This window comes from Bombus vancouverensis, chromosome 12 (genome assembly GCF_051014615.1).
Source record: "Bombus vancouverensis nearcticus chromosome 12, iyBomVanc1_principal, whole genome shotgun sequence".
Lineage (NCBI taxonomy): Eukaryota > Metazoa > Arthropoda > Insecta > Hymenoptera > Apidae > Bombus > Bombus vancouverensis.
In genome coordinates this window covers 10,950,672-10,964,293 of record NC_134922.1, presented here as the reverse complement: position 1 = coordinate 10,964,293, position 13,622 = coordinate 10,950,672, and the positions used below count along the sequence as shown (strand labels likewise).

The 13,622-nt window shown below is 38.0% G+C and overlaps 1 protein-coding gene across 11 annotated transcripts in view; it reads right to left on the bottom strand.

Moving 5' to 3' along the window:
- Positions 1 to 13,622, bottom strand: part of LOC117154994 (tubulin monoglutamylase TTLL4) — a 237,644-nt gene that overhangs the window by 75,232 nt on the left and 148,790 nt on the right. For all 11 annotated transcript variants that reach the window (XM_033330516.2, XM_076623108.1, XM_033330509.2 and 8 more), the window contains one exon: positions 6,223 to 6,256. The gene's annotated coding sequence lies outside the window, so the exon portion shown is untranslated. The remainder of the gene's footprint in view (positions 1 to 6,222; positions 6,257 to 13,622) is intronic.

Below are 13,622 nucleotides of genomic sequence, written 5' to 3'. Positions count from 1 at the left end.
GAAAGGATCCTTGGCGTCTCCTACAGAGCGTCGCGACGAGCGTCGTTACGGCGAGGAATTGGAGCAGGAGAACAAAGCGCAGAGAGAGGTTGTCGGCGTCGCGACGCTGCTCGGGGTTAATTTTAGATATAGCGCGGGTGGGAAGCACCCTGGGCGACGCGAGGAACGCCCACGGCCGATGAGTGTGCGCGCTGAGACTCGTAGAGAGTCGATGGAATCGAGTGGGGTGAAGTTGCGATAGATAATTTGGATTGGTTGAGACTCGAGGGTGTGAAAGTTGTGTTAGCGTTCGTGTGAGATGATTAGAGTTGTGTGGTATATTTATACGTATATGTATAGCGAGATGATGTTGGTCTTTAACGTAGTAGGGTAAAAGTGGAAAATATCGTGTGATTTTGTTGGAGTAAAGAAAAATTTAAAAAAACGAGGAAACAAGTCAAATAATATGCTATGGTATCATAAAATATGTTAGGCTATCGAAAACGCATCTATTGATAGTCGCTACTTTTGAAGTTTCTGTTTGCTTCTGTTCGATACTTTTATTGTAAGTTTATGTCGAGTAGCTTATACGTATAAATTAATTATTTCTCTGCTTACTTGTTACTTGCTACTCGCTAAATTATAGTGGAAATTGTGTCATATAATCGATAAAGTACGTAATTAAAACAAGCGTTTTCACAATACGTAACTCGCCTATTGTATGTCTAAAGATCATATTACCATGCTAAATATATGCGTTTCTGCTGCTTTGAGGCTGTATACGTAACAACACATTCCCCTTCCCAACAAATTATACTTCACACTAGACGGAAAACGAAGCATTGGGAAAAGCTTCCTACTACAAATTTTCCTATCCATCAGTAACAATTCGAATAACCTCCACGGTTACATGAAACTCGAATCATAAACCTTTATTCCAATACATCTTAAACTCTTCAACGACTTTTCCTCTTTCTCCCGGGAAACCTATAAAAGACGATAATATTTCAACTGAATCTACAAATAGGCAAATGCAATCTCCGCGCTTGCAAATTCGCTGAAAAACGTAGCTTTTAGTCGGCAAGCGTCGCGACGCCATAGCAGGGTAACATGGTCGAAGGTGGACTAAGCGTCGACGAGAATATTGATTCGTTCTCCGTGGTTTTCTGCAGAACGCAAATGTTGCCTGGTGTTTTAGATAACGTCGAATTTTATCCGAAACTTTTGACAAAATTCATACTAAATCTACGTACGTCGTATAAAAGTGAATATCAAGGAATGTAATTAGGGAAAAATAAAAAAATATGGTGCGAAGGGACGAAAGATATCGAGAAACGATATCTAACGAAGAATAAGAAAAATATCATTGTAATATTATTACTTCAGGATACAGAAATGTACGAGTGTGAACATTTCTGTTGATAGAATAATATATTTCATAATAAAATAGATCAAATGAGTAGATTAAGTGAAAGAAAATTGTAGATAAATATTTCTTTGTGATTTACAGAATTTCGCTGTTTAGTGACTATTTGGTACTTTGATATTCTCATTGCGAATGTCTGCGCAGTTATTTGTCCATAACTAGGCAAATGAACAGGTACATTTCGCTTTAAAAACATCCGATCTGTGACTTACATTTGGGGTGACAGGGAAACAGCAAGGGTGAGAAACATACCTCGAGCTTTTCCTAGGAGCAAGTGTTACACGTGTAACTGACTGTTAGTAAATGGAATTATTGGATTACCTGGAAAATTCGCAGCTTTCTAACAGCCTGTCGATCTTATCACGTTGCGTATATTGTATTGGATTGACAACTGTAGACAATTATTTTTTAACGCCAATCGACAAAAAAAGATATTATTTTTCGATAAGAAAGAAAGAGTTTACATTTTGTCAATAGATGGTATTGACAAAATCCGCAATCACTTAGTTGTCAATCCCATATATATTTGACGTCAACTGTAAACAATTATTTTTTTTAATGCCAATCGACAAAAAAAGATATCATTTTTCGATGAGAAAGAAAAACTTTACATTTCGAAGAAAAATGGGCAAAATGTATAGATATCCAATTATTCGTATTTCAGTAGAAAAAATTGCTGTACTTACAACGTGTAATTTATGTATTAATATGTAACTATAGCATACAATCTTGCTGGGAATTTTTCAAATAATCCAACAACATCCACGATACTTCTGTTACGAGAGATGCACAGAATTATTTAATTGAACTGTGATAGACGAGCATAAAAAAGGCACGCGTGTTACGTAAAACGTTTGAACGCGTAATCGGGTATACGTGAACGGACCGCGGCCTTGAGAGCTTTTCAATCGCAATTCCATAGCTCGCTCACGCCTGACAAAAGGTGACGGCGCGCGCTGCGACCGGAAATTACCTCAGTCGGAAGTTTACTCCCGCGTGTGACGCGCGTTTACGACATTGCGCCGCTCTTCTTGTAATCTTTTGTGTAATCCCTTTTGATCGTCACTCGACGCGCCCGATAATAGCGTGCAGCGCGGTAACACGCCCGTTTTTGCGCGATCTTACCATTCATTCGACATCCTGCATTTATCAACCGCGATAATTAGCCGTAAAATTGGCCCAAGAAAGGATTACTCGCGCGCGAGAACTCGTGTTTATGGAATTAGTCGAACAAGATTTCGAAAGTTGAAGATCGAGAATATTTACGATATCGAGAAATCTCGAGCTTTTACGTTTCGGTAACAAGATGCTTCTGCTATCAACAACGTCCTGTTACTCTTCGAACATTTTCAGAAAGTGCAGATGAAAATTGTTCGAGTTGTCGTATCGCTTAAATTAAACTTTGAAACGTTGCTGAAATTTTCAAAAAATGAAAGCAAAGATCAATTGAAATTTCTGCGAATTATCGCATCCTTTAAATCAAACGAGATATTCTTTTCTAAGGATAATAATTCCTGAAATTTTAAGCATTCAATTAGAAGGATTCCAGTCTTTAGAATCCAAGGAGGAACGTATCTGCTTGCAGAAAATTATTATAAAGTCTAAAGATTTTATATTTCTACGATGTTCCGCGAAAGGCAGACTAAATCGATATCGCGGGTCTGCACGGACCGTCTCATTCTACTTCGTCGTGAGCGGAGCCAATTTCCCTGTGAAATTCATACGCGATTGCTAACATTATACCGAAGAAAATTTGGGCTATTTGTATCTCCGAATTCTGCTCAACATTATTTCTTTATGTACTTCGACGCGTTAGGTCGTCCGGAAAGTTTCTTTCGTTTTATGAGGAAATAATAGATGCACAACATTTTTCGTTTTGTATTATTTTATCGAATTACGTATAATCCATTTTGTTCTATCGAACTAAGGATCACAAAGTTCGACAGATTAGATTTCATGTTTGTATAAAGATGCGTCTGTAAAAGAAAGACACTTAATATTATTTTAACGGGGAAATAGAATTTTCTTTGTACAATCATCGTAAGATATTACGAAAGTTAAATTCATTTTACTACCAAGGGAATCCTATAATTGTTGCTTTTTCATTTCCTTTATTTCCTCGATATAACAAATATTTTGATATTCAAACATCGTCTGATTCGTCTTTGAATATTTTCTTCGCCGATTTCGTGGATTCTCGTGGATCTCGCACGGTATTGAATAAATAAACCCAAATACACGTTTTCATTAAGACGGCCCGTTAAAGAAAATTACGAGTGGCAGAATTTATACGTCGATTAACGTACACCCAATCGTATCTCTTGAAACCAACATAACGATAAATCGAATATGCTACGCGTGTACGTTTCACAAATTTCAGGCCATTAATACATAAATTTAAAAAATTCAATCTACCATTTTCATCAGCCACATGTACGCGATAATTAAACCACCAGGTAATTAGACCACGAGGTAATTAAGCACATGCGAACTTTAAATAATACCGCTGCAAAATCGTCGTAATTTACTTACAGATTGGTTTAATTAAATTGAAGCATCCTGTGCCAACAATCGATCAGAAACCATATATCGTGTGGTTCTTTCAGGTGCGATTTAACGACCGTACATTCTTAATTGAATTAACATTTAATCAATATCATGTATCAAACGTTAATAACGCCGACTTACTGTATTCATCGTACGTTTCAATAAAATATACTATAGCCGTGAAGCAATTATAAACGTCAGGGATTTACGCGTCAAAAGACCTTCCAGCGAAGAATGAAACCTGTTCCTGAATTACGACCGCCAACGTGTCGCATTTAGCATATTTTTACCCTTTTTCTCATTTTTCCCATTTGGAAAGTTTCGCGGTGCCTGCAGGTATAGAAAGGCAAACGTGCTTCGAATCGGGATAGCTTTTGAAACGAGAACGATAAGGCTGCGTCCTCACTGAGGCAACGACGAACAGATTTCGTTGCTGTTCCATCGAACAAGTTGCTATACTCGACGGTTTCTCCATATTTCTCCGCGTGAAAAATCGCCAGTAAAAAGACATCGTTGCTTTTACCGTTGCTGTTTACTGTGAAAGCGATACAAATCGAAGAATAACGTTTGTTATAGATAAACTTTTTTATCGTTTGCTAGGTGATTCGTAAGTGATGATCACTGTCTCGAGAAAAGTATCTTTGTCGACTTTTGTGAATTTAAGCGGTGCAGTTAGTCACTTTCTTACTATGGGAAAGTGGTTTGTAAACAGGTGGAAAACGAAGAAAATGAAATAATTTGTATTATATTATATTTTTTATCGTAGATAATAAGATATCGTTTATTGTCAATTATTCTCTTGTATCTTATTATTCTTTATTTCCTATCTTTAGAGACTGCTTAGCTTAGGTTCGCATAGTTAATCAAGTTTCTATACACGTTTACGCTTAGTATTACATTTATTTAGCATACATACGCAGTAGTAGACACTTGCGTAATAGAACATTTATTTACAGAGAATTTATTTACTAGGTTATTACGTACTTGTTGCATTTATTAGAGACATTATGAAACAGAGTAACACTTGTATCAGCTTTTATAATTTATGGTTTAGATTTGCAGCTATTTCGTGTTACATGTACTTGTACCTGATAAACAAGTGTGTGAAATGAGATAAAATATAGTTTCTACGAATATCCATCAAATTTTATCGATTAGCTCGTCCGAACAGTTTCTTCCGTTTCATAAGACGATAATAGATGAACAACAATTTCTGTTTTATATTATTTCATCGAATTAGGTATCGTCTATTTCGTTATATTTCTATTATTATGCTCGTGTATAATTTAATAAACTGCTATAAAACAAAAAACTTTTCCGACAACCTAATATTTTCTTATCTGTCTTTCTCCATCAAAAATATAACATTCTTTCCATTGAAACTAATCAGATCTTTCCTCGCTAGTCAATACATTTAACGTTCAACCAAGAGCAAAGTTATAACCAAATATATCGATTGTCAAAAAGGTTGCGAACTTTCCCGACTATTCGATAATTATCGTATAGTATTTCAGACATACAGCAACAGCAATCGATGGAACATCCTCGTTTTGTTGCTTCAGTGAAAACGCAGTCTAAGCACGAAGAAACTGACGCGCGATTACCACGAGATGTGCGTATCCTTGGAATTTTCAGCGCGAGGCTAATTAGTTGTTGTGTAAATCATTTTAACGCGCATTAATTTCTCCACTTACGCGTATTTAATGGATAGCTACGATACAAGTGGAAGTGCACGTTGCCTGTTTTATATGCAGCCAAAGTGCGACCAATTTTCGTCGCGCGCCATAACTCGCTGAAAACGGACATCGTCTAACTATCTTTTTGTCTTTCGCAGATCGAGGATCGCAAGAGAAAATTCTGTGACATATATCTGGCAGTTTTAAACGTGTTTCCGGAGCTATACGATCATCGACGAGAAAATTGCTGATCTGACGATAGGGCAGATCGAAAAATTTCAATGACACTGCTCGAGATAACGCGTTTCTTTATCCCAAAATATGTGCAGATGTCGAAGTCTATACGCTTTAAGCAAAATTTATATTTCCAAGTTACGCGTACGCATGAAAATGCTGTGTACCATTGAAAGAAAATTTATGAAAAATTTAGTGTTTTAGAAATTCATCGATTAGGGTATTGATTATTCCATCTGGTCAGCATAAATCGATAGTTTTCTACTTCTTTTCGAACTGGGTTAATTTCTACGTAAAATCCACTCGATTTTCGCAATGTATGTGCATAATATTCATAATATTAAAATGTTAGTTACTCACTTTTTAACAGCAGTCGTGACGGCTCACTATTCTCCTGTAACAAAGAAATAACGAAAGAGTTAATAATAAAGTAACGAGGGAACTTTTATACTCGAAACTACCGCACACATGACAACTTGTCTTTTCTTATTTTAACTGTAAACGACTGTTCTCCTCAATCGATTCGAGAAATCAATTTCGTAATTGTAAATATATCAAAAATATCTTTATTTTGCAAATTTAACTCCCGATCGAAAGATAACATTCCAAATATTCTGTGATCTCTTCAAACTACAATTCCGCAATTCACAGTCATTGTAAAATCATCGTTTATTACTTCCGTGACTCAGGAAGAAGATAAATCGATTTACGTGTGACATTTTTTACTTGAAATTATGCATACGCTAACGAAGTCCTGCGAGTTACATTGTGCATATAATTTAGAATTAGAATTAGAAGAAATAAGAAGAAAAATGAAATGTAGGACAAAGATCATCCATTATCGAGTTAATTCAGAGACAATATAAACCGACTAAACAAAGCGCTATGAAAATGTCTTCTGTTCTTTGATGTGCTGTTAGTTTCAGCTTTAAAATAAATCGCGTCGATTTGCATTACACGCGACTGAAAACGCCGTGAATGGAGCTTTTTAACGAGGCCATTAAACGTGACACGAAAGACGAACGAAACGCGACCAGATAAATATCACCGGTTACCAACTTCCTGCTCGTTAATAGCCCAAAACATTTATGTGTCGTTATAAAAGACGACTGAGGATACAATAAACGAGCCGCGGGAGTAATTATGCTTAGTCTTAAATCTTTCTGTTATCGATACGAAATTAACGAGTTCGACATTATCGCACGATCATTAAAAACGCGTTCGACATAAGCACCGTTTCCTCTCAAGCGCCGCCATAAATTCTGCTAAACGGCTACCGGAGATTATGTTTACGTGTTGACGTTTATGCTGTAATTTTGCAAAAAAAAAAAAAAAAAAAGAAAAAGAGCTGATCGAACCACGTCACTGTCTCTCTTACGATAAACTGTGTTATCTTTATTTTTACGAAGGCGTTACAACGATTTCACACACGTACTATAACGTGTTTCGCGTATATTTTTGATACACGAAACGGTTTGGTAATGTGGATTAAACGCGCACAAATTCTGTCGCAAATAAAGATAAGAAAGAGCCGTTTGGGATCGTTTCGCCTGCCAATTTAATTATTTAATTAGGAGGCTACGTGAAATATTTGGAAATTTCATTAGCGTTATAACGGGCCACGAGTGTCGCGATTATATCGATAAAATATTTATCGCGGACGGATGTTTACTAAAAAATCGCCACGTCGATATCAATTAAGACCTGTCAGCTATTTCGAAACGCCTCGTATCTCTTCTCTTCTTCAAATTCCGTATTTGAATGTTTCTTTCGTGTAATCGAGTGGCGTGAAAGTAAGAGGATGGACAAAATTCGGTTTATCATACTTCTCGCGTGTCATCTTTATACGTTGCATGGATAACGAGGATATAAAAATTCGTGCAAATCAGCAACAGTTTCTGACACTAGCTTATCGAATGTAAGCCAATACAAGAGATTAATGTTCTCCGCTTTAGCCGGTAATGATTCACCCGGTACATTCCAGCGACCTAAAAAAAAAATATTCCTCGAAACACGATCATCCTTTCAGACTTCCAATCTCATCCGCGCACCTGCAAATACTCAACCGGTTAACCCTGTGCAACAAGCAACCCTGCGCTTCCCTACAACTACATTACAACAAGAGCAGAAAAACATTGGCAGAGAAGCGCGCAACTTCTGTTAGCTGTGTCTCCTATAGAGCGCGCAGCGCAAGTCCCTAAATTCACCAACACTTTCGTTTAATATCCTTACATACTTATTCGATCCTGTCTCCTTTTTTGCATATCCTACGGAAAGAAGGAGAGAACGATGCTCGTACGTACGTCGCCAGTGGCCGAGGACCAAACGATTATTTTTCTCGTTTTATTCGTGCGAATTCAGCTCGCGGCGGGCGAGAGTGGCTGCGCCCATAAATTTTTGGAAAAAGAAAAAAATAGCAGCGGACCATGGAGGCTGTGTAACACGCGCCTCGGGAATTATTGCACAGCTTGAAACTTGTTGCTGCTAATTTTTTCGTCTGCTGCCCACCTTCCACAGTGTTCTTTCCGTCATATCTCGCGGCCGTTCAGCTCTCTTCTCATTCCCATTTCTTCTTCTTGTTGTCGGCTGCTGCTGGCGGAATAGCCGAGCGCAACGCGTATCCCGGTTGTTCCCTCGCCAGCGTGAGAGACGTTGTTGGACCAATCGGCCGTAGGCGATTTTCATATTCCTCTGCGTCGAAAAACGCGGCCGAAACTTATCTTTATATCGCGTGTTTTATGTATTGTGTCTCGATTGATATTTATATTTGTAAGGCGACTTGCCTTAACGCGATACAGAGAAAAACCGAAGGCGGGTGACGAAACAGGATATACGTGGTGTGTCAGAATTAATAGGACTGCAAGTTCCGTGGGAACGTTTGTACGTCGTTTAACGAAAATCGTACGCTGTTCTCTTAAAGATACGAGTTCCGTTGAGAATGTACACCCTATACACCGCCAAAAGCGGTGCTTCCATTCTTGGAAACAGTGCTGGAATTTATTGCTGAATATAAATTGCTCGGTTACGATCTTCCGAACGTCGTCCAGAGTTCCAAAATGATAACCTTTGAAGTGGTTTTTGGTTTTTCAGGAAAGAAAACAGTCGTGCGCTCTCGAATTTAGAGACTGTGCAACTACGACGATACGTTCGCTGATGAAAGACTCATTGGCAGAGAGAGAGAGAGAGAGAGAGCGGTGTGTAAGGCGTTCCATTTCCGTAACTCACATTTTTACAAAATTCGCTCGTCGAAAACGCGATGATACTGGGTTGGCAACTAAGTGATTGCGGATGTTGTCATAAGGTGGTATTGAGAAAATCCGCAATCACTTAGTTGCCAACCCAATTAATCAATTTTCATTTCCATAGACGCGGAGATACATTTTCCACGAATATTGCAAAATCGTAAAATTTATTTTTGCCAGCAATGCGTTAACGAAATAAGTGAAACGTGATTTCGCCTGCGGCTGGGGTTGAACTTTTATAAGGCTGCGTGCCCTCTGCTTCATTTTTGCCGGCAGAGAAAGCGACTTTAGCGAGTGTTTCGACTTCTTTGATTTTTGCAACAGACAGCCTAATCGAACGAGGATCAACTGGAAAGAGAAGGATACGCTGGCAAAAGGCGGCGTGTTCTTCCGCGGCGAAAGTGTGAAATTGTTTTCGGTAATCAAAGGCCAAGCACGATTTTTACCTTCGAGGTCTGTTCGAAGGTCTTCCTGTTCCATTCGGACAGGAAATGAAAGGATGATTTTCGGGTAGCGCCAGATTTATCGTGCTCATTCCCACTTGAATACAGTGTTTTAGGTTGAGGCTGTGTTCGGAAATTGTACCACGTTCGATGGTGGAATTGTCGGTTAGAAATCACTGCCTCGTACTCTTATTTGGGAGCCTGATTTTTCTTTTTTGTTTTTTTTTTTTTTTTTTTTGTGAAAAAAGACCAAATAAAATTTGTTAAACTTTCAGTAACACGTGGTTTCGATATTCATCGAACTAATTGATATTTTGCGATATACGATAATTAAAAAATATTATTGTTATAATATGTACATTATATAAAATAATGCAATTTTTTGTATCGCGGGTGAACCTTTTGTCAGCCATCGATTTCTTTTATATCTTTTAGGATCGTGAAAGACAATTACTGTTACGCGCCTTGGCAGAGCTTCCTGCAGAATTTTTATTTCTTACATCGTTGTATTCTTTCGACGAACATTCTTAACGTTTTAAATTCTCCAATGAAGCCAGATGAAATTCACCAAGTGCTAAAAACCAATCCGATCGTCCCGTTGATAGCATTCCTAAGAATGCTAATTATAGCGGTCGGCAAAGTGTTAAAGCGTGTAGCCTTTGCTTCGTACGCGGTACAACGCCGTCTAATTGGACGTTCTAATTATGCACATAAGTAAAATAGGATGGGACGATGAATAGAGTGCACGATACTCGTGGAGGATACGTGAGAAAAATGTTTCCGCGCTCTTCAACTGAATACAACTGCGAGTAATTAATTATGAGCGAGGTGCCATATATTTTGAAAAATGTACACGCTACGCGTAAGTTTTGTAGCAGAAAATTTGTTCATGCGCGCGTATCTTTAAGTGGCAGAATACAGTGACACACGAAAGTATCGTCAAATGGAAAATATCGTGAGTCATTGTAAGATAAAGTGCAATTACTAGAGTAGATAAAAAAATGACTGGGATCAAGTAAAAATTTGGAAAATAAATTTTTAAATGAAAGAAAAATATTACAGAGCTGTCGAATTGCAAGCAATCTTTAATATAAAAGAAAACGTGTAATGTTTGTTCGTGTTTGATAAAACACGATCGAACGCAATAGTACGATATCTTGTGCCATTGTTTTTATGGCGAGTGAGAAAAAAAATTAAAATTGGAATGTACATCAGGTCCAAGAAATAAAAATTAAAGAGTATCGTTTCAGAGAGAGAGAGCGGCATCTCCTCGGGTCGAATCTTACCCATAATTACTTACCCTACGTGGCATAAATAAGGCTTCTGCAGATGTGCAGACTCTTCAAGAATACGGAAATCAGGTCCATAGCAAATTTTATTGGATAAAGATTAACATACGCTTAGAATGTGAAAAGTAGAATTGAATAAAATTATAGGAGAAAGATAGAAAGTATTTTATTGCGTGATTTATGCATCTTTTTTAATTCGATGGCCGCACAATGACTCGGCAAACGAACACTTATTACAAAAATCGGAATTTTCCGAATATATTTGGATATTTGCCATACAAATCTTAAATGATAATCCTTCGAGTTTAACATACGAAATGTTCGATTTTTCTAACGACAAACGCATCGCAAGAAGCAAATAGTATCATTCGTGAGAGTATTTGTTAACGAAGCAAAGTATTGAGAAATTTGATCGAAAGCTATGTACGTAAAATGAATTATTTTTGAGACGTAACGAGTAATCTTATTTGCGCGAGCGTCGTTTTTCTCGCTCAGCTTTCAGATTATATTTAATTGTGTGTAGCTCGTAAATTGAACACGAAATTTATGTTTCAATTTCACTGGGAGGCAAAGTGAAAGGAGCGGAATGAAATTTGATATGAATATTAATTACAACGTGATAAAGAGTTTTGTGTTTTCCACTTATAGTTTCACATTCCACTTTAAACCTATTTTAATCCTTTGTCAACGTTAAATATATATTTTAAACCTAACTCTACTAATCAGGTTGTCCGAACAGTTTCTTTCGTTTCACAAGGTGATAATAGATGAACAACAATTTCTATTTTATATTATTTTATCGAATTAGGTATCGTCCATTTCGTTATATTTCTATTATTATGTTCGTGAATAATTCAATAAATTAATATAAAACAAAGAACATTGTGCGTCTATTATTTCCTTATGAAACGAAAGCAACTTTCCGGACAACCTAATACTTAGAATTCTTCCGTAAATAGATCGTAACATAATTATCGTAACGATGTGTCCAATAAAGTTACCTGCAAATTTAATATTATCGTGAAATATTTAGCATAATTCAATTACGTTTGTTTGGAATATCGGCGAACTTATCGTTAAATATTATATCACACACGCGTATGTAAAATCAGTTACTTCTCTTTTATTTATTCAACGTGCTTACTCTCAGCTGTCTCATAATAGGACCATAATTATAGCTGTTACGTGCCATTAGCAGTGAAGACTGGCGTGCAACTTTACGCAAGAATTTGCGTAGCACCGGCAATGCGCTTAACGCAACGAAGCGAGCAAATACTAACATAATATTTCAGCCAGACGGATAATCATCAAACAAAAACAATATCCTTAAAGCAATAAAAATTGTTAAAACGCGCGAAAACGCTCGCCGAACGTAAGAATACGTGAAATAATTCTCAATGCTCGTTTTTCTGAACGTTCAAAACTTTACTCGGCCATATAATATTAATAAAAATGACAATGTTAGATCAACATGATTTAGCATGGTACGAGTATTTGTATCCAAAGGAATTTTAACTAACATTTAATAGCAAAGCCACGCTGCGTAAAAGAAGATAGAAGGAAGGAACGCTATTTATTATCGTCTACGTATTTATTTAAAGGATGGCACAAGTCATAAGCTGTCTATCTGGTCGAAGTCTTCTCTACGTCACTTTGTACGATACGTGTAATTATCGAGCATTAATCACGAACAACCGACTCAATCGCAAAGGACCATTAATTTCGCATTATAATGTTACGAGGATCTTCGAAAATGGTACGTGAACTTGTTGTTTATTATATCCGTCGCTATCAGCAAACTCGAATCTCCACACGCACGTTCGATTTTCATCCAACTACATTTCTTACAATTTTCATCATGTTTTTTATCTAATGACGTTCTTATTTGTTTGTCCAACGATCGTTGACAGTTTGTTACCAAAATAAGAGACCCTAGTTTTCCAATCAAAATACATACGATTATCAAAGAATGTTCACATATCGGTGTTGTCATAATCCAAATTGTACCGTGTCATAGATAAGAAAAAATTCGTTATAAACCGCGATGCGAAGATGGAGCGGTGGAATTCATCGGGCGCTACACGTTCCATATACAAAGAGCAAGAGGCGGTAAGGGCCGCGTACCGATTGACCGGAATAAAATATCGACGCGTCGAAAGTCCGAAGACGGGTACGACGGTCCCCTTTTCGACGGTATATACGAGGTAATTACGGTGAAAATAACGACGGTCGCGTTACCGGGGCACCGCGAGTCGAGAGCGTAGACACGAAAATAATGACGACCAGGATAATGATGATGAACGCACGGAAAGAGAAAGGCTGTGCGAAACGAGGCACAGAGGCGAGGCCAAAGCCCCGGCCAAACAGTTTCAAAGTCAAACAAATGGAAAGAAAAGTAAGTACGACACGGGGATAGAAAGAAGGGGCACCCAAGGTGCCGCGTGTGGGGTACCGCTTTGTGGTGGTGGGAGAACGTGGATCAACGTGTGGAGAAAAAGGGGGATAAAGAGAAGACCAAAGGGGGGTCCTGAAAGGACCCAACTGGCCGACCAATAGCGTCTAAGCAACTATCACGAAGGTGTGGTGGAAGCTCTGGGCCTGATCCACTCTTCTTTCGTCTCGACCAATCGCGATCTGGCGGCAGTAAGGCCCGTTTCCGTCAGGCTCCAATTGCTCCGCGTCTTTTACGAGCAATCACAATAGTTTACTGGCCCCGTGGAAATAAAACTGCTATTCCGTGCCAAGACACTCTGCTCTTTATGTGTACACCTTCTCTTCCTCTTCAC